At 39.9% G+C, this 26,928-nt stretch overlaps 1 long non-coding RNA gene and 1 pseudogene across 50 annotated transcripts; one reads left to right on the top strand and one right to left on the bottom strand.

Annotated features, from left to right (window-relative positions):
* The first annotated feature begins 2,127 nt into the window (after positions 1 to 2,127).
* On the top strand, positions 2,128 to 19,725 carry LOC126990498 (NADP-dependent malic enzyme-like; annotated as a pseudogene).
* Positions 19,726 to 20,293: 568 nt separating this feature from the next.
* Positions 20,294 to 26,552, bottom strand: LOC126990499 (uncharacterized). 50 transcript variants are annotated; one of them, XR_007744419.1, is made up of 8 exons: positions 24,179 to 26,550; positions 23,978 to 24,127; positions 23,628 to 23,877; positions 23,477 to 23,576; positions 23,177 to 23,326; positions 22,046 to 23,076; positions 21,752 to 21,898; positions 20,294 to 21,602 (listed from the first exon to the last, which is right to left on the bottom strand). It is a non-coding gene; the product is annotated as an uncharacterized LOC126990499 (long non-coding RNA). The 50 variants fall into 50 exon arrangements; XR_007744430.1 differs by having other exon boundaries at positions 23,728 to 23,877; positions 24,179 to 26,547; XR_007744417.1 differs by having other exon boundaries at positions 23,277 to 23,376; positions 24,179 to 26,547.
* Positions 26,553 to 26,928: the final 376 nt, after the last annotated feature.

The raw sequence follows: 26,928 nt of genomic DNA on the forward strand, positions 1-26,928 counted from the left end.
TAAATGTTAAGAAATACAAATAACGAAACAATATAATCACACGACTGCCCAACTAGACGCCCCTGAACTTCTAATCCTCATAACAGTCGACTTTTCTCAACCAGACGTCTGATAATGAAGACAAAACATAAAAAAAATAAAGCAGAGTTGGTGGATGATTGGGGATATATTCTGTTTTTTTCCTTCCTTTCTATAATCAAGCAATACCATAAATAATCAAACCGCAAATAGAAAATAAGTAATATACGATCATAACCCGTATTATTTTAAGTGTTCCGTGTCAAGTGAATGCAAAAGTCGGGTAATAAATGTTAGAAAATACAAATAACGAAACGATATGATAACACGACTGACCAGTTAGACGCCCCTGAACTTCTAATCCTCATAACAGTCGACTTTTCTTAGCCAAACGTCTGATAATAAGGACAGAACATTAAAAAAAATAAAGCAGAGTTGGTGGATGATTGGGGATATATTCTGTTTTTTTCCTTCCTTTCTATAATCAAGCAATACCATAAATAATCAAACCGCAAATAGAAAATAAGTAATATACGATCATAACCCATATTATTTTAAGTGTTCCGTGTCAAGTGAATGCAAAAGTTGGGTAATAAATGTTAGAAAATACAAATAACGAAACGATATGATAACACGACTGACCAGTTAGACGCCCCTGAACTTCTAATCCTCATAACAGTCGACTTTTCTTAGCCAAACGTCTGATAATGAAGACAAAACAAAAAAACAAAAAAAATCAAACATATCAAAGTATCTGTTGGGTTTTGAGGAATTGTCGAGTGAAGACTTGGGACCTTGTGACTTACTTTCTCCTTCGTACTTCCTCTTTTCTATAATTAAACGGTTATCGAAATTAAACACCGATCACATCATGAGAAATTGGGGAGTCAGGAGTCTGTGATTGGTGATTAAATGCTTCCTTTGTCTTTCCTCTTTTCTATAATTAAATGGTTATCAAAATTAAACACTGATTAGGTCATGAGAAATTAGGGAGTCAGGAGTCTGTGATTGGTGATTAAATGATTCCTTTGTCTTTCCTCTTTTCTATAATTAAACGGTTATCAAAATTAAACACTGATCACATCATGAGAAATTAGGGAGTCAGGAGTCTGTGATTGGTGATTAAATGATTCCTTTGTCTTTCCTCTTTTCTATAATTAAATGGTTATCAAAATTAAACACCGATCACATCATGAGAAATTGGGGAGTCAGGAGTCTGTGATTGGTGATTAAATGATTCCTTTGTCTTTCCTCTTTTCTATAATTAAATGGTTATCAAAATTAAACACCGATCACGTCATGAGAAATTGGGGAGTTAGGAGTCTGTGATTGGTGATTAAATGATTCCTTTTTATTTCCTCTTTTCTATAATTAAATGGTTATCAAAATTAAACACCGATCACGTCATGAGAAATTGGGGAGTTAGGAGTCTGTGATTGGTGATTAAATGATTCCTTTGTCTTTCCTCTTTTCTATAATTAAATGGTTATCAAAATTAAACACCGATTAGGTCATGAGAAATTAGGGAGTCAGGAGTTTGTGATTGGTGATTAAATGATTCCTTTGTCTTTCCTCTTTTCTATAATTAAACGGTTATCAAAATTAAACACCGATCACATCATGAGAAATTAGGGAGTCAGGAGTCTGTGATTGGTGATTAAATGATTCCTTTGTCTTTCCTCTTTTCTATAATTAAATGGTTATCAAAATTAAACACCGATCACGTCATGAGAAATTGGGGAGTTAGGAGTCTGTGATTGGTGATTAAATGATTCCTTTGTCTTTCCTCTTTTCTATAATTAAACGGTTATCGAAATTAAACACCGATTAGGTCATCAGGAATTAGGGAGTTAGGAGTTCATGATTAGTGATTAAATGTTTCCTTTGTCTTTCCTCTTTTCTATAATTAAACGGTTATCAAAATTAAACACCGATCACGTCATGAGAAATTGGGGAGTTAGGAGTCTGTGATTGGTGATTAAATGATTCCTTTGTCTTTCCTCTTTTCTATAATTAAACGGTTATCAAAATTAAACACCGATCACATCATGAGAAATTAGGGAGTTAGGAGTTCATGATTGGTGATTAAATTTTTCTTCATCCTTCCTCTTTCCTATAATTAAACAACCTCCTCATTCCTCTTTCCCACGATACAATTACTCCCTCCCCGCCAGGCCCGAGAGTGACGTCCGTGCCATCGTGGTGACCGACGGGGAGCGTATCCTGGGCCTGGGTGACCTGGGTGTGCAGGGCATGGGCATCCTGCAAGCAAGCTCTCCCTCTACACTGCCCTGGCCGGCATCAAGCCCCACCAATGCCTGCCCATCGTCCTGGATGTCGGCACCAACAGGAAGGTGAGGGGGAGAGGGCGGTGAGGGTGTGACCGTTAATTTGTTTTGTAATTATTTATGTTGTCAAGTTTATTTGGGTTTTATGATTAAGGGTTTTATTATCATTGAGGTCATTCAGATGGTGTTGAGTTTACTGTAGAAGAGAATGTATTTTTTCCTATATACTTTTCTTTGTATCTAGATAATATTCTCACCTTCTTCTCCTCTCCATATCACTATTATCATCACCATCTTCTTCCTTTTACATAATCTTACGTCTAAATCACTTTCACATTTTCTTTTCCTCTCCATATCACTATCATCATCATCACCATCTTCTTCCTTTTACATATTCTTGCACAGAGATCACATTCACACATTCTTTTCCTCTCCATATCACTATTATCATCACCATCTTCCTTTACATATTCTTGCACACAGATCACATTCACACTTTCTTTTCCTCTCCAAATCACTATCATCGTCATCTCCAATTTCTCTCTTTTACATATTCTTGCGTCTAAATCACTTTCAGACTTTCTTTTCCTCTCCAAATCACTATCATCGTCATCTCCAATTTCTCTCATTTACATATTCTTGCATCTAAATCACTTTCAGACTTTCTATTCCTCTCCAAATCACTATCATCATCATCTCCAATTTCTCTCTTTTACATAATCTTGCGTCTAGATCATTTTCACACTTTCTTTTCCTCTCCATATCACTATCATCATCATCTCCAATTTCTCTCTTTTACATATTCTTGCATCTAAATCACTTTCAGACTTTCTTTTCCTCTCCAGATCACTATCATCGTCATCTCCAATTTCTCTCTTTTACATATTCTTGCGTCTAAATCACTTTCAGACTTTCTTTTCCTCTCCAAATCACTATCATCGTCATCTCCAATTTCTCTCTTTTACATATTCTTGCGTCTAAATCACTTTCAGACTTTCTTTTCCTCTCCATATCACTATCATCGTCATCTCCAATTTCTCTCTTTTACATATTCTTGCATCTAAATCACTTTCAGACTTTCTTTTCCTCTCCATATCACTATCATCATCATCTCCAATTTCTCTCTTTTACATATTCTTGCGTCTAAATCACTTTCAGACTTTCATTTCCTCTCCATATCACTATCATTGTCATCTCCAATTTCTCTCTTTTACATATTCTTGCATCTAGATCATTTTCACACTTTCTTTTCCTCTCCATATCACTATCATCATCATCTCCAATTTCTCTCTTTTACATATTCTTGCATCTAAATCACTTTCAGACTTTCTATTCCTCTCCAGATCACTATCATCGTCATCTCCAATTTCTCTCTTTTACATATTCTTGTGTCTAAATCACTTTCAGACTTTCTTTTCCTCTCTATATCACTATCATCATCATCTCCAATTTCTCTCTTTTACATATTATTGCGTCTAAATCACTTTCAGACTTTCTTTTCCTCTCTATATCACTATCATCATCATCTCCAATTTCTCTCTTTTACATATTCTTGGATCTAGATAACATTCACACTTTCTTTTCCTCTCCATATCACTTTCATCATCTCCAGTTTCTTCCTTTTACATAATCTTGCATCTAGACAACCTTCTTACTTGCTGTACTTTGCCAAATCACTATTACCCTTATCATCACCAGTCAACAAAACAGAGGTCATTTATTTATATTCTAAGATGATGATGATGATGATGGTGATGTTGACCCCCTAAACTAGCCACGACCAAGTTTCCGTACCACACAAAATCCCTTTCCAAGCTCCCTCGCCATTTTCATCCCTCACCTTCAAACCTCCCTCACCACTATCAAACCTCCCTCACCATTTTCAACCCTCACCACTATCAAACCCCCCTCACCACCATCAAACCTCCCTCACCATTTTCAAACCTCACCTTCAACCCTCCCTCACTTTCTTCTCTTTCGTCTTCCTCAATCTCAGGAGCTTCTGGAGGACGAATTCTACATTGGCAACAGACATGAGCGAGTGACTGGCGAGGCGTACGACAGCTTCATCGATGAGTTCATGCAGGCCGTGGTTCAACGCTACGGCCAGAACACTCTCATCCAGTTTGAGGACTTCGGGAACCACAACGCCTTCCGCTTTTTGGAGAAGTGAGTGCGTTCGTCAATACACCCACCTACAATTGATTAGCTTTTGTAGAGTGTGGGAGTATTTCCAAGGGCAGTTTTACAGATTTATTTTATTTATTTATTTATTTATTTATGCCTCCTCCCTTCCGCCCAGGTACCGCCAGATGTACTGCACCTTCAACGACGACATCCAGGGCACAGCGTCGGTGGCAGTGGCCGGACTCCTCGCCTCCCTGCGCCTCACCAACACCAAGCTGGCAGATCACAAGTTCCTCTTCCAGGGTGCAGGAGAGGTGGGTGTGTAGGGTGTGTGGGTGGGGGGGTGCGATTATGTGTGTGTGTGTGTGAGTGTGTGTGTGTGTTGAAGGGGGGACTATTGGTATGTGTAATTCACCATGGCCTGATCATGTGTTGGACTTGTAATCGCCAGCAGGTACCCCAACACATAAGGAAATGCTCTTTATCGTCGATCTCTGGGTACTGTATGTGTGAGATGATGTGTGTGTGTGTTGGTGTGGATGGCTTTGCACACACACACAAAAGAAGGAATAAACACCAGGAACACAGTAAAAAAATTGAGGAAAGGAAGATGCTTGAGAGACGTAAAGAAATATAGCTTCCCGCAAAGAAATATAGAGATTTGGAACAGACTAAGTGAGGATGTAGTATCAGCGAGGAGTGTGCAAAGCTTTAAGGAAAAGTTAGACAAATACAGAGACGGGACCACACGAGCGTAAGCCTGTAACCCTGTAAAACCACAACTAGGTAAATACAACTAGGTAGACACACACACACACACACACACACACATATCCTCATCCATCACAGTGAGTCATAGAAACAGGTCAGACTCATGCACTCACGCACTCACGCACTCCCTCACCCTCGTCCCTTTTCCCGACAGGCTTCTCTGGGCATCGCAAACCTCATAGTGATGGCCATGCAAGAGGAGGGACTCGGCGAGGAAGAGGCACGCTCCAAGATCTGGCTGGTGGACTCCCGAGGCCTCATCGTGAAGGACCGGCCCAAGGGAGGCATCAACGGGCACAAGCAGTCCTTCGCGCACCCCCACACGCCCATGGAGAGCCTCGAGGACATTGTCAGGGAGATCAAACCCACCGCGCTTATTGGTGAGTGTTCAGAAGGGGCGTTAAGGGACACATTATTAGACATTTCAGAGTCCGAGCACACATTTGACAGGGCTTTCATAGGAGTTGTGTGCTGGTATTTATAGGGATGGTTTTATGTCAAAGCTTCTGTATTATGAATGTGAGAAAACACTGATTAATCTCCATTTTCATCATCATTTCATCGACGTCTGTTCCTAGGAGCTCCCACCAGGGGATGGCCACGGCAGAAGAGTTTCCAACCTTCTCTATCCAGACACTCCCTCCTTGCCTGCTCAAAGTTTCTCAAAGATCTTTCCCCCCTCTCCCCAACGTACTCTTGCACCCTATCCCTCCATTTCACTGGAGGTCGTCCTCTAGCATTCCCTCCCTCTATCTCACTCACATACACCCTTCTGGTCATCTTACCCTCCTCTATTTGCTCCATGTGGCCAAACCACTTTAAAGTGTCGCTTCACTTCTTCCACCACTCCACACTTCTTCCCTTCACCCACGTGACACATTCCAAAATGCTCATACACACTTTCATTACTCATTCCATCCATTCTACTCACACCACAAGCACTCCTCAAATAACTTCCATTTTGGCCTTTGGAAACAGTGGAGGTGGAAGGTGGAAGCATCTGAGAGTACCACAATGTCCACTTTCCTGAACCATATGTATTTCCTAGCCCCATTTTCTTTATAGCCCAAGTTTTTTTTAAGCCTCCCCTTTAAAGCAAGTCCCTGGTAACCAGTTCTTTCCCCCACTCAGGCGCTGCGGCCATTGGAGGAGTGTTCACCCCACAGCTGCTGAAGGACATGGCCTCCATCAACGAGAAGCCCGTCATCTTCGCCCTCAGCAATCCCACCAGCCAGGTCAGTGAGGGGGCCAGGCAGGAGAGGTCAAAGGTCATTAAGGTCATGTAAAACCACCAGCAAGGTCAGTGAGGGGGTCAGGCAGGAGAGGTTAAGGTCGTGTAGGTCATGTAAAACCACCAGCAAGGTCAGTGAGGGGGTCAGGCAGGAGAGGTTAAAGTCGTGTAGGTCATGTAAAACCACCAGCAAGGTCAGTGAGGGGGCCTGGTAGGAAAGGTCAAAGGTCGTTAAGGTCATGTAAAACCACCAGCAAGGTCAGTGATGGGGCCTGGTAGGAAAGGTCAAAGGTCGTTAAGGTCACGTAAAACCACCAGCAAGGTCAGTGATGGGGCCTGGTAGGAAAGGTCAAAGGTCGTGAAGGTCATGTAAAACCACCAGCAAGGTCAGTGATGGGGCCTGGTAGGAAAGGTCAAAGGTCGTTAAGGTCACGTAAAACCACCAGCAAGGTCAGTGAGGGGGTCAGGCAGGAGAGGTCAAGGTCGTGTAGGTCATGCAAAACCACCAGCAAGGTCAGTGAGGGGACCAGGCAGGAAAGGTCAAGGTCATTAAGGTCATGTAAAACTGTTCTATACCATTTCCGTTTTGACCTTCTATTGCATTTTCATCTCCTTTATCTTCACCTCCACTGTGAGTAAATAACATATCACCACTTCAATCAGTAACCATCATCACCATCACCACCATCACCAACCATCCTTTTTCACCAACACAACCACAACAATCACCACCCTTCACAACCCAATCATCCCTTACCCATATCACCACACCACCACCACCACCACACCTCACCACCACCTCCGTCACCACCTCAGGCTGAATGCACGGCCGAGGACTGCTACAAGTACACCGAGGGAAGGGCCGTGTTCGCATCTGGCTCCCCGTTCAGCCCCGTCACCTACAACGGCAAGACCTTCCACCCCGGACAAGGGAACAACGCCTACATCTTCCCCGGCGTGGCCCTCGGCGTCATCTGCACCGGCATCCACCACATTGAGGACAGCATCTTCCTCATGGCGGCCAAGGTAAGGTGGGGTAGGAGGGTGAGGTGGATGGCGGTGTTGTGGTTTGGGGTGAAGGAGATGCGGATGAGTGGATTGTTAAGGGGATGAGAGTGGAGAGTGGATGTGTGTGTAGGGAAAGCGAGGTAGAGATGGATGTGAGGAAAGGAAGTGTGGGTGAGGAGTGAGGTGGATGGCGGTGTGGTGGTTTGGGGTGAAGAGGATGCGGATGAGTGGATTTTTAATGGGATGAGGATCGTGTGGATGAGAGTGGATATGTGTGTGTAAGGAGAGTGAGGTAGAAAAAGAGAGAAAGGGAGGGAGAGGTGGATGGCAGTGCTGTGGTTTGGGGTGAAGAGAATGTGGATGAGTGGATTTTTAATGGGATGAGGATGGCGTGGATGAGAGTGGAGAGTGGATATGTGTGTATAGGGAGAGTAAGGCAGGGATGGATATGGGGAAAGGAAGTGTGGTAGAGAGAGAGAGAGAGAGAGAGAGAGAGAGAGAGAGAGAGAGAGAGAGAGTTAACATATGGATAAGTGGGTGAAATAATAGAGTACTGTATAATCCATAATAACATAATACCACTGACTACATGGTTGTATATATCCGAACAGCGATTGGCGGACTTTTCTGTTGCTCTTTTGTTTCGTACCCTTGACCTGTCGCCCTTCCTCTCTATATATAAAAAAAATATATATTACCCTTCCTCTAAAAAAAAAAAAAAATATCACCCTCTCAAAAAAAAGAAAAAAAAATATTGCCCTTTCTCTAAAAAAATAAATAAAATAAATATCGCCCTTTCTCTAAAAAAATAAATTAAAAAAATATCGCCCTTTCTCTAAAAAAATAAATAAAAAAAATATCGCCCTTTCTCTAAAAAAATAAATAAAAAAAATATCGCCCTTTCTCTAAAAACAAAAAAATATATATATCGCCTTTCCTCTTAAAATAAATAAGAAAAAATATCCCCCTTCCTCTATAAAAAAAAAAATATCCCCCTTCCTCTATAAAAAAAAAATATCCCCCTTCCTCTATAAAAAAAAAATATCGCCCTTCCTGTAAAAAAAAAAAATATCGCCCTTCCTCTAAAAAAGAAAAGAAAAAAAAAAAAATATCACCCTTCCCTCCCCCCATCGTACAGGCTCTCGCGGACATGGTCACAGAGGACGATCTCAGCAAGGGCCGCCTCTACCCTCCACTCTCTGACATCCGTGAGTGCTCCCTGAAGATCGCCGTCTACATCGCCGAGCACGCCTACAAAACAGGTGAGATGGACCCCAATTAACCAACACACCTTTATTTTATTGTTACGGACTCACCTGCCGCCGCGCCGCACACACACACACGCACCCTTTGACGTGCCTTAAGAGCTCTGTCGCCTCTACTCTAGTGTCTGTTAGTGTTGTCGGTGTTTATATATATACATGCTCCCTCGGTGGACGGCACATATATTTATCTTTCTTTTGCTCTCTCGCTCTCTTGCATTTGTTCTAGTATGATGCACAGTTTTTTATGTTATTTTCTTTATTGTATCAGAGTTTTACATCATTCTAATTGTTTTTTTAATTTTTGTTTTTTTGGTCATTATTAGTATTTTTGTCTTGGTTTTGCTCATTAATAGTATTTTTTTGTATATTTTTTTTGTTTTCTTGTATTATTTTTTTTAACTTGTTTTCATTTTTCACTTAATTATTTTTCACTTTTTGTTTTTTGTTTTCATTTTTTTTTTTTTTTTTTTTTTTTTTTTGATTCTCCAGTTTTTATTTTCCAGTTTTTTTTATTTTCTTTCTTCTTTTATTTTTCAATTTCTGTTTTTCAGCTTTTCATTTTTTTCACTACTTTTCACTTTATTTTCCACTTTTTATTTTTTCACTTTATTTTCCACTTTTTTAAAAAAAATTCCACTTTTTATTTATCACATTTTATTTCCATTTCCATTTTTTTTCCATTTTCATTTTTATTTTCATTTTTATTTTCCATTTCCATTTTTATTCATTTTTATTTTCCATTTCCATTGTTATTCATTTTTATTTTCCATTTTCATTTTTATTTTCATTTTTATTTTCCATTTCCATTTTTATTTATTTTCATTTTCCATTTTCATTTATATTTCCTATTTTCCATTTTTATTTATATTTTTCATATTTTCATTTTTATTTTTATTTTTATATTATTATTTTTATTTTTATTTTCCACTTTTATTTTTCAGTCTTTATTTATTCTTTTCATTCCAGCGCACTTAGCCACTTTGCAGACCTTTTGAAGTGCATGACATCACCTCTACTATTTTTGCCATTAAGGAGAGATGCTTAAGAGATGACACATAATGGTTTTAGTAGTTTATGCATAATTCTCTCTCTAAACTATTCTCAAGATTCACATTATTATTATTATTATTATTATTATTATTATTATTATTATTATTTTATCCTGTTTCCCCTAAGCACATATTCCAGGATGCTTGTGTGTATATTAAGATTTTGGAAGATGAGAGAAAAAAAATTAGGAAGCGATTTTAAACATTTTCTTCAGCCTGTCTTTTTTTCTTACTTCTCTTTCGACATTAACGTAATTTTTCGGCAGAGATCAAACATTTCTTTCAGTCTGTCTATCATTTTTAATATTTACACAATTTTTCCTTCTCTGTCTATCATTTTTTAACATTTACATAATTTTTCAGCATAGTTTAAACATTTTCTTCAGTCTGTCTATCATTTTTCAACATTTACATAATTTTTCAGCATAGTTTAAACATTTTCTTCAGTCTGTCTATCATTTTTCAACATTTACACAATTTTTCAGTATAATTTAAACATTTTTCTCAGTCTGTCTATCATTTTTCAACATTTACACAATTTTTCATTATAGTTTAAACATTTCTCTCAGTCTGCCTATCATTTTTTAAGCATTTACACAGTTTTTCAGTATAGTTTAAACATTTTCTTCAGTGTCTATCATTTTTCAACATTTACATAATTTTACAGCATAGTTCAAACATTTCCTTCAGTCTGTCTATCATTTTTCAACATTTACATAATTTTACAGCATAGTTCAAACATTTCTCTCAGTCTGCCTATCATTTTTTAACATTTACATAATTTTACAGCATAATTTAAACATTTTCTTCAGTCTGCTTTTTTTTTACCTGAACATTACACAATTTTGCAGCATAGTTTAAACATTTCCTTCAGTCTGTCTATTTTTTTTCTATTTATTCAGTGTTCCGGCATCTAAACGGCTTGTGAGTCTCGGCTGTGCTTCACCATGTCTAAACCCAAAGCAGATATTTTGCAGGCTTTAATCTTTACACTTCCTAAACACACAGCTTTCCGAAGGGCTTGACGCTGGTGGCTCTCCATGTCCGAGAAAATAAAAAAAGACTCACTAACCCAAGTAGAGTATAAGTTTTAAGATCTATCCTTTGGTTTTCAGCTTGTAAGGAAATTATCAGAATGGAAAATAGTGGAAAAACCATGTATAGAAATTGCAATAGAGGAAAATCCCAAAGAATCGTTAACCTGAGTAGAGTTTGTGAGGTTTTAAGATCTTTCCATTGGTTTTCAGCTTGTAGGGAAATTATCAGAATGGAAAATAGTGCAAAAAAAACATGTATAGAAATTTTAATAGAGGAAAGAATCATTAACCCGAGTAGTGTTTGTGAGGTTGTAAGATCTTTCCATTGGTTTTCAGCTTGTAGGCAAATTATGAGAGCAGAAATTAGTACAAAAAAACTATATATAAAGAGCAATAGAGTGTTAGAGTGTTCAGGCTTTGATACTGGCTTGTGTTGCTTTGCGGAAAATCTTATAACTACCAAAACATGTACCGTACTAAAAATACTCGTAGTAATACAAATACATATAGTGAATAGATGGGTGAGTGTCAGGCTTGTAGTTCACAGGCTTATTGTTTTAGCTACACTCTAGTTTACCGTGTCTGTCACCCGGGACTCCACCAGGGAAACGGAGCAATAGAGTGGATGAGTATTGGAGAGAGAGAGTTGGTATGTTGGTAGGCAGGGGAGGGAGTGTACCGAGAGGAGTGCATAGACAGGGATGATGAGAGATGGTTTTGCTGTGGTCATCCTCTTTAGGGAACAGCCGCTGGGGATTGAAATAGACAGAGGGATGGAGCGTACCGAGAGGGGGTGCAAAGACAGGGATATGGGAAATGCTTATACTGTGGTCATCCTCTTTAGGGAACAGCCGCTGGGGATTGAAATAGACAGAGGGATGGAGCGTATTAAGAGGGGGTGCAAAGACAGGGAGATGGGAGATACTTTTACTGTGGTCATCCTCTTTTGGGAACAGCCGTTGGAGATGAAAATACGTAGAGAGATAGACGGAACGCTTGATGGGATGAGCGGACAGTCTGGTTATGTTAAAGAGCTGATGGCTGAAAGGAACAGAGCATCAGAGGCATACAGTTACAGGCACAGAGTTAGGTTAGGTTAGGTTCCGAGGCTGTGGAGTTAGAGAATCAGAGTGTGGGTTTGCTGTGATGTGTGGCTGTGGCTTGGATTGACGGAAGCTGTGTTGGTTCTCATGGCTACAGAGGAATAGGTTAGGTTAGGTTAGCTCTGTAGAAGGCAGTGTGGTTTTGCTATGGCTTGTATATGAGGGAGTTGTGTTTGTTCCCACTGCTACAGAGACAAAGAGGGATAGTTTAGGTTAGGTTTGGTTAGGTTAGGTTCTGATGGTGAGTAGAGAGAGGGTCAGGCAGTGGGGTTTCCTGTGGCTTGTATAGGAGGAAGCTGTGTTGGTTCTCACAGCTACAGAGACATGAAGGAATAGTTTAGGTTAAGTTACGGTAGGCTAGGTTAGGTTAGGTTAGGTTCTGAGGCTGTATAGTTTGAGGATCAGGATCTTGTTGACTAGTATAAGAGGAAGCTGTGTTGGTTCTCACAGCTACAGAGGCAAAGAGGGATAGTTTAGGTTAGGTTAGGTTGGGTTAGGTTAGGTTAGGTTAGGTTAGGTTCTGAGGCTGTATAGTTTGTAGTTTGAGGATCAGGATCTTGTTGACTAGTATAAGAGGAAGCTGTGTTGGTTCTCACAGCTACAGAGGCAAAGAGGGATAGTTTAGGTTAGGTTAGGTTTGGTTAGGTTAGGTTAGGTTAGGTTAGGTTAGGTTCTGAGGCTGTATAGTTTGTAGTTTGAGGATCAGGATCTTGTTGACTAGTATAAGAGGAAGCTGTGTTGGTTTTCACAGCTACAGAGGCATGGAGGAATAGGTTAGGTTAAGTTATGGTAGGCTAGGTTAGGTTACGTTAGGTTCTGATGGTGAGAAGAGAGAGGGTCAGGCAGTGTGGCTTTGCTGTGGCTAGTAACAGAGGAAGCTGTGTTGGTTTTCAGAGGCATAGAGGGATAGTTTAGGTTAAGGTATGGTAGGTTAGGTTAGGTTAGGTTAGGTTCTGAGGCTGTGTAATGAGAAGATCAGGGAGTGTGGCTTTGCTGTGGCTTGTATAGGAGGAAGCTGTGTTGGTTTTCACAGCTACAGAGGCATAGAGGGATAGTTACGTTAAGGTATGGTAGGTTAGGTTAGGTTAGGTTAGGTTCTGAGGCTGTGTAATGAGAAGATCAGGGAGTGTGGCTTTGCTGTGGCTTGTATAGGGGGAAGCTGTGTTGGTTTTCACAGCTACAGAGGCATGAAGGAATAGTTTAGGTTAAGGTATGGTAGGCTAGGTTAGGTTAGGTTAGGTTAGGTTCTGAGGCTGTGTAGTGAGAAGATCAGGGAGTGTGGCTTTGCTGTAGCTTGTATAGGAGGAAGCTGTGTTGGTTTTCACAGCTACAGAGGCATGAAGGAATAGTTTAGGTTAAGGTATGGTAGGCTAGTTTAGGTTAGGTTAGGTTAGGGTCTGAGGCTGTGTAGTGAGAAGATCAGGGAGAGTGGCTTTGCTGTGGCTTGTATAGGAGGAAGCTGTGTTGGTTCTCACAGCTACAGAGGCATAGAGGGATAGTTACGTTAAGGTATGGTAGGCTAGGTTAGGTTAGGTTAGGTTAGGTTCTGAGGCTGTGTAGTGAGAAGATCAGGGAGTGTGGCTTTGCTGTGGCTTGTATAGGAGGAAGCTGTGTTGGTTTTCACAGCTACAGAGGCATAGAGAGATAGCAACATTAAGTTATGGTAGGCTAGGTTAGGTTAGGTTAGGTTCTGTGTTGGATTTCACAGCTACAACACAAGAGCCAGCTGCCGGAACTGAACTAACCTCTTGTAACCCTGACCCCACACTTGCAGGCATAGCTTCCGTTTACCCCCAACCCAAGAACATTGCTGACTTCATAAAGGCTCAGCTCTATGACTATCACTATGGGTCTGCCCTCCCCAAAGTCTACTCCTGGCCCAAGCTTTAGGCCGCATGACAGTAAGCTCCGTCAGGCCGCCCCGCCGCAGCCTTGGCCCCTGCATGCACCACACACTCTTGTAACAGTGTGCATGCCTGTGTTGTTGTGTTTACCTGTGTTCTGCCTGTTAGTTCTAGCGCTCGATCTACTCCACGCTGCCTCGCTGATTCCTCCCTATGCAGTTTTCCAATACCAAGTGGTTGTGTTACGGGAAATGACTGAAGTTGAAGTATGAAGGTATGAAGAATTTAAGTAAAGATTCAAGACTTGTTCATACCTAGTTTATCCCTCCCACCACAAGCACTTGGTAATGGACTGATTCATACCTATACAGTTTTCCAATACCAGGTGGTTGTGTTACGGGAAATGACTGAAGTTGAAGTATGAAGGTATGAAGAATTTGAGTAAAGATTCAAGACTTGTTCATACCTAGTTTATCCCTCCCACCACAAGCACTTGGTAATTGACTGACTCCTACCTATGCAGTTTTCCAATACCAGGTGGTTGTCGTACGGGAAATGACTGGAGTTGAAATATGAAGGTATGAAGAATTTGAGTAAAGATTCAAGACTTGTTCATACCTAGTTTATCCCCCCCACCACGAGCACTTGGTAATTGGAAGGGTGCGTAATAATGCATAATAATGAGTTGGCATTACGAGACTCCTGCCCTCACACCGCGCCTCTCCCTCACCCACGCTAATCTCGGCCTGACCCATGATACGCTCAGCACCCTGCATGATAGATATAGTCCTGCATGCCGACTTACGTTTCTGACTTAAGACGGTACTGAGTGTTAAGTGTCTTGATCATCAGCCTTAAGAATCAGCGTCAGGAGCAGCACTTTCGGCTTTATTTCTTTATACGGTAACCAGATTAGGGGCATAGATTTTTTTCTCTTTCTTTCTTTTTTCACATCAGAGGACACGGCTGAAGGGCAATAAAAGGAGTATGGAAAATAAAGCCCGGTACTCGCCGCTCCTATAAAAAGATAAAAGTGAAGAGTAGCCAAAAGAGATTGATGATAAAATGAAAAATAATGAAAATGATGTAAAATCCTGCCGAGTGCTCCTCCTAATGCTTCTTAAGTATCAACACCGTATCAGCAAACATCTTATAAGCAGTTAGATCCCCCACTCACGACAGCTCCTCCGCCAAGGCTGTGTGGAGGGTATTTCCGAGACTCCATTCTTCCGCTGAGGGTTGGAATTGTCTGTACATTATTAATTTTTTTTTAAGTTGTGAAGAATTTTTTTTTTGCGGACAGATTCTTTGGGTAACATTTAATTATCATGTTGTCTTTATATTGACGGTTTTTATGGGAATGGTTTTTAGTTTATAGAGGAACTTGTTGAAGCGCTACAGAGCATAGGTACAACAGCAGCCTTCATACATAGACCTGAATAACCCACAACCACCACCATCACCACCATTTAGCCTCACAACCTCATACATTGATACACAGAGATACAGTTCCACCATCACCATCACCACCATCACCACCATCACCACCATCTAGCCTCACAACCTCATACATTGATACACAGAGATACAGTTCCACCGCAGTCATCACCACCATCACCACCACCACCATCACCACCATTTAGCCTCACAACCTCATACATTGATACACAGAGATACAGTTCCACCGCAGTCATCACCACCATCACCACCACCACCACCATCACCATCACCACCATTTAGCCTCACAACCTCATACATTGATACACAGAGATACAGTTCCACCGCACTCATCACCACCATCACCACCACCACCACCACCATCACCACCTTGCCCATTGATACAGAGAGATACACCACCACCATCACCACCACCACCACCACCACCGCAATCACCACCACCTTGCTCATTGACACAGAGAGATACACCACCACCACCATCACCACCATCATCACCACCCAACACCACATTAGAATTATATAGAACATGCTGTCAATACTTGTTTACCTGTAAGAACTCATCGCCCTGTCAAGTAGAAGTTTGTAATATCATCAACGACGTTTTTCCCTTTGTTTTATAATGATGAGTTTTCTGATTTTGACGATAACTTGCTTAATGCCGAGAATCCTTATGTAGTTTGTCTGTGGTGGTGGTGGTGGTGGTGGTGGTGGTGGTGAATCTTGAGTGATGTCATATGATTCATAGTTACTCATTAATTTGTCTCAGTTTTCCCTTTGTTATAATGATGAGCTTTCTGAATTCGACGAGTTTTTAATGCTGAGAAAAATTGTGGTGGTGGTCATGGTGGTGAATCTTGAGTGGTGTCGTACGATTCATATTTACTCATTAATTTGTCTCATTTTTCCCTTTGTTATAATGATGAGTTTTCTGAATTCGACGAGTTTTTAATGCCGAGAAAAATTGTGTGGTGTCTGTGGAGGTGGTGGTGGTGGTGGTTGTGGATCTTGAGTGATGTACGATTCATAGTTACTCATTAATTTGTCTCATTTTTCCCTTTGTTATAATGACGAGTTTTCTGAATTCGACGATAGTTTTTGATGCCGAGAAAACTTGTGATTTGAGGTTATTTGGTTGATTTTTATTTATTCTCATTTATTCTTGTTTATTCTTATTTATTTTCTGTTAGTTTGCATCAGTCAAGGCATTTCACTAACCTCAATTTCTCCCTGGTATTGATTTATGATTGATTTATGGTTGTTTTGGTTGATTGATTTCCACCAGTGCTCAGAATTACCAGCCGTTTCCGTCCCTTACCCACTCACCCAGCGGAAATTTACACCCGTTGCTATCCACTCCCTCCCTTCCCTTCTCTTATTCATCATCCACCCTTTTCTCACCCTGCTCTGGTCTCTCTCCCTTCCCTTATCCTGCACCCTTTCCTTGCCCTCCTCTCCTCACCCTCCTGCATCCTCACTCTGCTCTCCTCTCCCCCAGTCCCCATCCCTTATCCTGCACCCTAACCTTGGCTACCATCCTCTATACAGTGGTGGTTGCTTGGGTGATTTGCAGAGGATAGTGTGAGTTCAGGGTGCACTGTTTCCCTTGTTCGCTCCCTCCCTTCCTCCCTTTCTCCCTTGTTGAGGATTGGTAATGATACTGTTTTGCATCCTCTCCCTGGTCGCCATCCCTTGTACTATGATGGTTGGTTTGCGCAGGTTAGTGTGAGTTAAGGGCTCATTCTTTCCCTTATTCCCTCCTTCCCTCTCTCTCTCCCTCGCTCCCTTGTTGAAGATTGGTTATAATATTGTTCCGCACCCTTTCCCTGGTCGCCATCCCTTGTACTATGATGGTTGGTTTGCGCAGGTTAGTGTGAGTTTCGGTTGCACTGTTTCCCTTGTTCCCTCCCTCCCTACCTCTCTTTCCCTCGTTAAAAATAAATTATGATATTGTATTACAAGTTTGGTTGGGTGCACATTTTCCCTTTCCTTCCCTCACCCTTCCCTCTCTCTCTATCCCTTGTTTTAAGATTGATTATGATATTGTTTGGTTTTTAATTTGTTTGTTTGTTTATGTTGTTGAGTTGATTTGATGTAAGTTTAAGTTTTCATAACCATACTTGATTTGAAGATAGGTTTAAAAAGTCATTCATTCAAGTAGTCTAACATTCTTTTGATGACTCACTGTGTCAAAAAAAACATATATAAAAAAAGTCCTTGAAGTTGATTTGATATAAGCTCAGTTTTCATCGCCATCACAGATATCGACAGAATTAAAAGAAGCCATTCATTCATTCATTCATTCCAGTAGTCTAACATTCTTTTGATGACTCACTGCATAAAAAAAAACATATAAAAAAGTTCTTGAAATTGATTTGATATAAGTTCAGTTTTCATCGCCATCACAGATATCAACAGAATTAAAAGAAGCCATTCATTCATTCATTCATTCCAGTAGTCTAACATTCTTTTGATCACTCACTGCATCAAAAAGTATATATATAAAAAAAGTTCTTGAAGTTGATTTGATACAAGTTCAGTTTTCATCACCATCACAGATATCAACAGAATTAAAAGAAGCCATTCATTCATTCATTCCAGTAGTCTAACATTCTTTTAATCACTCACTGCATCAAAAAAAACATATATAAAAAAGTTCTTGAAGTTGATTTGATATAAGTTCAGTTTTCATCGTCATCACAGATATCAACAGAATTAAAAGAAGCCATTCAGTCATTCATTCCAGTAGTCTAACATTCTTTTGATCACTCACTGCGTCAGAAAAAACATATAAAAAAAGTTCTTGAAATTGATTTGATATAAGTTCAGTTTTCATCGCCATCACAGATATCAACAGAATTAAAAGAAGCCATTCACTCATTCATTCCAGCAGTCTAACATTCTTTTGATCACTCACTGCATCAAAAAGTATATATATAAAAAAAGTTCTTGAAGTTGATTTGTTATAAGTTCAGTTTTCATCGCCATCACAAATTTCAAGGGCATTTTAACGAGACACTCATGCATTCAAATAGCTTTAACATGTTTCAGTTACTCACAGCATCAATAACTATACATGAATATAACTTGAAGTATGTATATAAAGTAGAGTAACATGATAGCTCTTAAGTAGAAATTACAGATTAACACAGCTATGAATGTTACCGAGTTAACAATTAATGTATATATACACAAAATTAACATGAACATAGTCAGAGAAATATAATAATGAATTCTCTCACTCAGAAACTTCAGAATATAAACAAAACCACTTGAGTAAAGGCCAAAAAATGTTACAGAGTTGACATTTAATATATAGAAGCAAAATTAACATCAACATAGTGAAAGAAATATGATAATAAATCCTCTCACTCAGAAACTTCAGAATATAAACAAAATCACTTGAGTAAAGGCCAAAAAATGTTACAGACTTGACAATTAATATATAGAAGCAAAATTAACATCAACATAATCAGAGAAATATAATAATAAATTCTCTTACTCAGAAACTTCAGAATATAAACAAAATCACTTGAGTAAAGGACCAAATAAAATCCATTACCAAAGTAGACAAAAGAAAAACAATTAAGTATGTAGAAAATAAGATTAGAAAGATAATTATTCAGTGAGGAAACAGAGAAGGAGTTGAAGGGAAGACCAGAGATTATATACCACCAAAATATATTATTCATGAAGAAGAAAAAAAAGAAAAGATATGATAGCTGAGTAGATTGAATTATAAGAAGAAGGAGTTATAAGAATTTGGAGATAACATTAGAGTAAAAAAAAAAAAATACATGCATATACCACCACCATCAACACCACCATCAACACCATCTATTTTCTCTAAGTGACTGGTTCTATGTCTCTCCTTCTCTCTCACTCTCTTATCTCTAACTGTTTACACACTGCACAACTTTTCCTCTGTGCTCATTTTTCCTTCCTTCTTTCACCTCTCCATCAACCCCCCCCACACCATCACCATCCCTTCCACCATCAACACCATCTATTTTCTCTAAGTGACTGGTTCTATGTCTCTCCTCCTCTCTCTCTCTCTCATCTCCAACTGTTCACAACTTCTCTACACTCATTTTCCTTCGTTCTTTCATCTCTCCGTCAACCCCCTCCCATCATCACCACCACCATCATCACCATCCCTTCCACCACCACTGCCGTCACCTCACCATCCGTTCCCTCCGTTTCCAGGCATAGCGTCCACCTACCCTCAGCCCAAGGATCTCACCAAGTTCATCGAGGACCAGCAGTACAATTTTGACTACGACAGCCACTCAGCTATCCCCACGACCTGGACCTGGCCCGACCTGACCAAGTTTGACCCCAAGAGTGCGTAAATAAGATGGAGCCTCGCGTCGCTGCCCTGTTGTGGCGGAAGGATGATCGGATTGGTGGTGAAGCGAAGGAGAAGGGGGGATGGAAGTGCGGAGGATAACAGAAGCAAATGCGATAAAGAGAGAGATGGAAGAGAAAATTGGGAAAGTAGAAATAAAAAGAAAATCATAAAAAAAAAACTAAGAAAATAAATGAAGAAAAATTAAGAAACACGGACAAGAAAATCAGTGAGAGGAACAGCAAAAAAAACAATAGAAATAATAAGAAATAATAAGGAAAACAAAGAAAATAAGAAAAAAAAACAAGAAAAATAATGAACACAATACCACCACCACCACCACCACCAGCGTTCTACCCCAATACCATTCTGATGATGACAATTACTACTACTACTTCTACTACTACTACTACTACTACTACTACTACTACTACTACTACTTATACTGCTGATACTCCATAGAAAACCACCAAGACCTCTCATGTGTCTGTCCGAAGGGTCTTATATATGTATCCGATATGTGTCTGTGTGCTGGTAAGTCTGTCGTGTCTGTCCGAGTCAACCAAACCAGGAGGAACCGTATGTCGGAAAATGTAAATATGAGACAGAGACAGAGAGAGTGAGAGAGCTGGGAGGCGTTAAACAGAGAGACAGAGAGTGAGAGAGAGCTGGGAGGCGTTAAACAGAGAGACAGAGAGTGAGAGAGAGCTGGGAGGTGATTAAACAGAGAGACAGAGAGTGAGAGAGAGCTGGGAGGCGATTAAACAGAGAGACAGAGAGTGAGAGAGAGCTGGGAGGCAATTAAACAGGAGTGTGATTTGAGGAAGCTTGAATACAGTAATTAGAGGGTATAAGAGTTACTTGACAATATGAAACTATAGACGGTTGATGTTATGATTGATGTATATTAATGACAGAAGAGGAGAGTTAGGAGAAAATGCAGAGAAGTAAGTAATGGAAAATAACATGTTTGGAGGTGGACTGATAAGACTTGTAACTTGTATATAAAACCATGCTTGTAAACTGTGTGTGTGTGTGTGAGAGAGAGAGAGAGAGAGAGAGGGAGAGGGAGAGGGAAAGAGAGCAAAAGAAATAAAAAATAAAAAAAATGCATGGATGAATTAAACACACACACACACACACACACACACACAGAAAAGAAAACATATATAAAAACACACACACACACCCCTCTTACGTAAGCCAAACACACACACACGCACACACACACACACACACTTATACATCCACACACATTATTCCACCTAACCTCCGCATCAGCTCATCGCTAGGGAAATTACCATCATTACTCTTCTTATTAACATTATTATTTTCCGCGCACTATAGACGTCACATTAGCCGCCACGTAGCCTTGCACGCGTCACCGAGGGCTGTGTCGGACATCTATACTATAAGAGAAATGAATGATAGGCCTATAGATTAAAAGATGTTCTATTTTCTGTGCCCACTTCACTAAACAGTTGCTTCTCAGGGTTGTTGGGTAGAGGCACGATGACACTGCACTGCTTTGTGATATGAGGTCTTTCTGATACATATGTGCCCCCTCACACCTGCACACACCTGCCCATCTGTCACCTGTAGCTTTGTCCCTCCCCTCTCGACTTACAGGGAAGAGTATGCGATTGTTGCTCTGATACATATGCGCCCACACACACCTGCACACACCTGCCCATCTGTCACCTGTAGCTTTGTCCCTCCCCTCTCGGATTACAGGGAAGAGTATGCGATTGTTGCTCTGATACATATGCGCCCACACACACACCTGTCTATCTGTCTATATACCTGATTCTAGACTTGTTCCTGATGTGTTTGATTAATGGAAGAATGGTATTAGATTATTAAAATGTAAACGACCAGACTTGATAATTTACGCCATCACACATGTAGCCTCAAACACTTAATTCTTTACATCACTATGCTATTCTGTCTATCTTCTAACTATCTATTCTGACTATCTTCTTCGTCTGTCTACCGCCTTTCCGCTGCATTCAATCAAGAGAGAAGGCTTATCTACTCTCCGCTTCCTACTGACAACACCTAAGTGATTGGTCTATATTTACGGCGTCACACACATACCCACAAACACACACACATGCCTGTCCTATCTACCAGTCTGTCTACCGCCTTTCCGCTGTATTCAATCAAGAGAGAAGGCTTATCTACTCTCCACTCCCTCCTGACAACACCTAAGTGATTGGTCTATATTTACGCTGTCACACACATACCCACAAACACACACATGCCTGTCCTATCTACCAGTCTGTCAACCCCCTTTCCGCTGTATTCAATCAAGAGAGAAGGCTTATCTACCCTCTGCTTCCTCCTGACAACACCTAAATGATTGGTCTTCATTTACGCTGTCACACACATACCCACAAACACACACATGCCTGTCCTATCTACCAGTCTGTCAACCCCCTTTCCGCTGTATTCAATCAAGAGAGAAGGCTTATCTACTCTCCGCTCCCTTCTGACAACACCTTAATTGCTTATCCAACATAATTATTTACGCCATTTTAAACTGACCTGATTTCGGGAGACTGTCAGCTTCCATCCACTCACTCACTCACTCACTCTGTTGCTAGACAAGATGCTGGTATACTTATGTTTTTTTTCTTTTTTGTTTTTTTTGCCTGTGGAAGTTATGTTATTAGAATTTTTTGATTGTGTGAGTTTGTGTGTGTGTGTGTGTGTGTGTGTGTGTGTGTGTGTGTGTGTGTGTGTGTGTGTGTGTGTGTGTGTGTGTGTGTGTGTTTTAGTTCATTGTTTCCAAAAAAAAAATGGATAGTGTCACATTGTTATTAAATTTAGCTTGGTCTGTTTTCCTCCTTTCTTTTCCTTTCCTTTTCCTTCATTTTCCCTTTCCTTTCCTTCCTTTCTCTTCCTTTTCCTTCCCTTCCCTTCCTTTCACCTTTTCCTTCCTTTTCCTTCATTATTGTTCCTCTTCCTTCTCCTCCACCTCCTCCTTTCTTTCCCTTCCTTTTCCTTCCCTTCCCTTCCTTTTCCTTCATTATCCTTCCTTTTCCTTCCCTTCCCTTCCCTTTCCTTCATTATCCTTCCTTTTCCTTCCCTTCCCTTCCCTTTCCTTCCTTTCCCTTCCATCCTTCCTTCCTTCCTTTTCCTTCCCTTCCCTTCCTTTCCTTTCCTTCCCTTCCTTTTCCTTCCTTTTCCTTCATCATCCTTCCTCCTCCTCCTTCTGTTTCCCTTCCCTTCCCTTCCTTTTCCCTTCCTTTTCCTTCCTCCTCCTCCTCCTTCCTTTCCCTTCCTTCCTCCTCCTCTTCTTCCTCCTCCATAAAAATTCGTAGATGTATATTTTTGTGAACTTGTAACGTCTAAGATTTAAGTCCAAAATGAAATGTATCAAAACGACAACAAGAGTATAACCATCTCAGTTTAAAAGAGCATTTGATTCCCTTGTCCCCTATACTTGAAGACGAAGAGCATTCAAACCTCCTTCTTTAGTCTCACATTAGGATTCAAGTGTTGGTGTGCTTTTATGTGGAGTTAGAACCTTTGTGACACTCAATATCCTCTCCAGATCCTTTTATGTGGAGTTAGAATCTTTGCAACACTTAATATCCTCTCCAGATCCTTTTATGTGGAGTTAGAACCTTTGCGACACTCAATATCCTCTCCAAATCCTTTTATGTGGAGTTAGAACCTTTGCAACACCCAATATCCTTTCCAGATCCTTTTATGTGGAGTTAGAACCTTTGCAACACTCAATATCCTCTCCAGATCCTTTTATGTGGAGTTAGAACCTTTGCAACACTCAATATCCTCTCCAGATCCTTTTATGTGGAGTTAGAATCTTTGCAACACTCAATATCCTCTCCAGATCCTTTTATGTGGAGTTAGAATCTTTGCAACACTCAATATCCTCTCCAGATCCTTTTATGTGGAGTTAGAACCTTTGCAACACTCAATATCCTCTCCAGATCCTTTTATGTGGAGTTAGAACCTTTGCAACACTCAATATCCTCTCCAGATCCTTTTATGTGGAGTTAGAACCTTTCCAAACACTCAATATCCTCTCCAGATCCTTTTATGTGGAGTTAGAACCTTTGCAACACTCAATATCCTCTCCAGATCCTTTTATGTGGAGTTAGAACCTTTGCAACACTCAATATCCTCTCCAGATCCTTTTATGTGGCGTTAGAACCTTTGCAACTCTCAATATCCTCTCCAGATCCTTTTATGTGGAGTTAGAACCTTTGCAACACTCAATATCCTCTCCAGATCCTTTTATGTGGAGTTAGAACCTTTGCAACACTCAATATCCTCTCCAGATCCTTTTATGTGGAGTTAGAACCTTTGCAACACTGTATATCCTTTCTAGATCCTTTTATGTGGCGTTAGAACCTTTGCAACACTCAATATCCTCTCCAGATCCTTTTATGTGGCGTTAGAACCTTTGCAACACTCAATATCCTCTCCAGATCCTTTTATGTGGAGTTAGAACCTTTGCAACACTGTATATCCTTTCTAGATCCTTTTATGTGGAGTTAGAACCTTTGCAACACTCAATATCCTCTCCAAATCCTTTTATGTGGAGTTAGAACCTTTCCAAACACTCAATATCCTCTCCAAATCCTTTTATGTGGCGTTAGAACCTTTGCAACACTCAATATCCTCTCCAGATCCTTTTATGTGGAGTTAGAACCTTTGCAACACTCAATATCCTCTCCAAATCCTTTTATGTGGAGTTAGAACCTTTGCAACACTCAATATCCTCTCCAGATCCTTTTATGTGGAGTTAGAACCTTTGCAACACCCAATATCCTTTCCAGATCCTATTATGTGGAGTTGGAACCTTTGCAACACCTTTCTAGATCCTATTATGTGGAGTTAGATCCTTTCCAACACCCAATATCCTTTAGATCCTTTGTGCATCCTATGAGAGAATGTAGGATATCAGTTCATGGAGAATTTACAGCACCTATGTCCTTAGATCCTTTCTGTATCCTAAAATAAGGAGTTTAGGACATATAAGAAGCATAGGATATCAGTTCTTGGGGGAAATTTTGCTGCATCTAAATCCTCAGTACCCTATGGCTTACTTAGATCCTAGATATCCTACTGCAGGGAGTGTAGGATATGTAGGAGGTGAAGAATCCTAGTTATTGTTCCTGGTTACTGTTGAGAATCCTACACACACACACACACACACACACACACACACACACACACACACACACACACACCTCAATCCTCTCTAGAAAAAGTGAGTGTTTATTTTCTTATCCGAGAGAGAGAGAGAGAGAGAGAGAGAGAGAGAGAGAACGAGATACAATTCCCTATATTTTTTCAAGCTGGATGTAGTATTAGCTAAAGAGTTCCCATACTACTACTACTACTACTACTACTACTACTACTACTACTACTATTGCTTCTACTATCATGTGTGTTTGCCAAATTTTTATAAACGCCAGACCTGCTCCTCCGCCAAGCTATCGTAGTGTTATTTCCGAGCTTCCTATCCGACGCAATGCTTTCAAGTTGGATTAACGCTACCTATTACATACCTAAGTGTAAGGCGTAGGGGGGAGAACCTTGTGTGTGTACGTAGCGAGGCGTAAACGTTAAGCCGAGAGGATGAAGAAGTTGATGATGAAGGGAGATGAAGGAGTTGATTAAAGTGTATGAGAGAAGGATAAATGTAAGAATTGAGTTGTAAGAGATTGATAGTGGAGAGATGAAAGAGTGAAAGATAGGAATAGAGATATGTAAGATTCAAGCTGTATTAGAGAGATGTAGTTTAGAAGAAGTGAAAGAATGAGAGAAGAATAGAAGAATGTAAGAATTGAGTTGTAAGAGATTGGTTGTAGAGAGATGAAAGAGTGAAAGATAGGAATAGAGATATGTAAGATTCAAGCTGTATTAGAGAGATGTAGCTTAGGAGAAGTGAAAGAATGAGAGAAGAATAGAAGAATGTAAGAATTGAGTTGTAAGAGATTGATAGTAGAGAGATGAAAGAGTGAAAGATTTGAATAAAGATATGTAAGATTCAAGCTGTATTAGAGAGATGTAGTTTAGAAGAAGTGAAAGAATGAGAGGAAAAAGAAATATATGTAAGAGTTAAGCTGATAAGAGATATTAAGTGAAGAAACGCAAGAATGAAAGATGGAAATAGAAACAGGTAGGAATTAAGCCGTAAGAGTTGTGAAGCAGGAAACACAGACGGTGAAAGGGATGGAAGAATGGAACGGAGGATAATGGAAGATAATTTTGAAGTGAAGAAGAATATAAGAACGGAACGGAAGATAATGGAAGATAATTTTGAAGTGAAGAAGAATATGAGAATGGAACGGAAGATAATGGAAGATAATTTTGAAGTGTAGAAGAATATAAGAACGGAACGGAAGATAATGGAAGATAATTTTGAAGTGAAGAAGAATATAAGAACGGAACGGAAGATAATGGAAGATAATTTTGAAGTGAAGAAGAATATGAGAATGGAACGGAAGATAATGGAAGATAATTTTGAAGTGTAGAAGAATATAAGAACGGAACGGAAGATAATGGAAGATAATTTTGAAGTGAAGAAGAATACGAGGGAAAAGAATAAAAGAAAACAAAAACAAGTAAAAGTTAAGCCGTATATGATCTATGAAGCAGAGAAGATAAGAAGTACAGTTGATAAAAGGAAGGAAAAGAGGACAAAAATTAACTAGATGGGAAGTGAAGAAGAAGAAATTTAAGGGAAGACAAAAATAAAAAGAATAAAGATTGTAAATATGAGATAGAAGACAAAATTACGAAGCAGAGAATAAAGAAGGGAATTAAAAGGAATGAGAGAAAGAGAGGAAATAAGTGAAAGGAGGAAGAATGAATCAAGTTACAGGAAATAAGAAGAAGAAAATAAAAGAAAGAAAAGGGAGATAAAACGAAGGAGAAATGAATGAAGACAAATGAAAAGATAAGATAAAAAAAAAATAGAGAAGATAGAAATGACACAAAATGAGAAAAAAAGATGAAAGAGGAAGAAGGAAAAAAAAAAGTTGTTTGCCTCTACAAAAACAACAACAAAAATAAAGTAAAAGGAAGAAATTAAAATAAAGGAAGAAAGAAAAGGAACAGAAAAGTATACCATGTGTGTGTGTGTGTATGTGTATGTGTGTGTGTGTGTGTGTGTGTTAAATTGTAGAAGATAAAAAAACATAAAAATGGAACTAATATATATTTGTACCGTATGTCAAGTCGCCTGTCTCCTCCTTTTCCTCTCCCTTCCTGCCTTCCTCCTTTTCCTCTCCCTTCTGCTCCCTTCCTTCCTTCCTCCCTTCCCCCTTTCCTTTCTTCCCCCTCTCCTCTTTCCTTCCTCCTTTTCCTCTCTCTTTCCTGCCCTCTCTCCTTTCTCCCTTCT

Source organism: Eriocheir sinensis, unplaced genomic scaffold (assembly GCF_024679095.1).
Source record: "Eriocheir sinensis breed Jianghai 21 unplaced genomic scaffold, ASM2467909v1 Scaffold17, whole genome shotgun sequence".
In the NCBI taxonomy this organism is placed as follows: Eukaryota; Metazoa; Arthropoda; class Malacostraca; order Decapoda; family Varunidae; genus Eriocheir; species Eriocheir sinensis.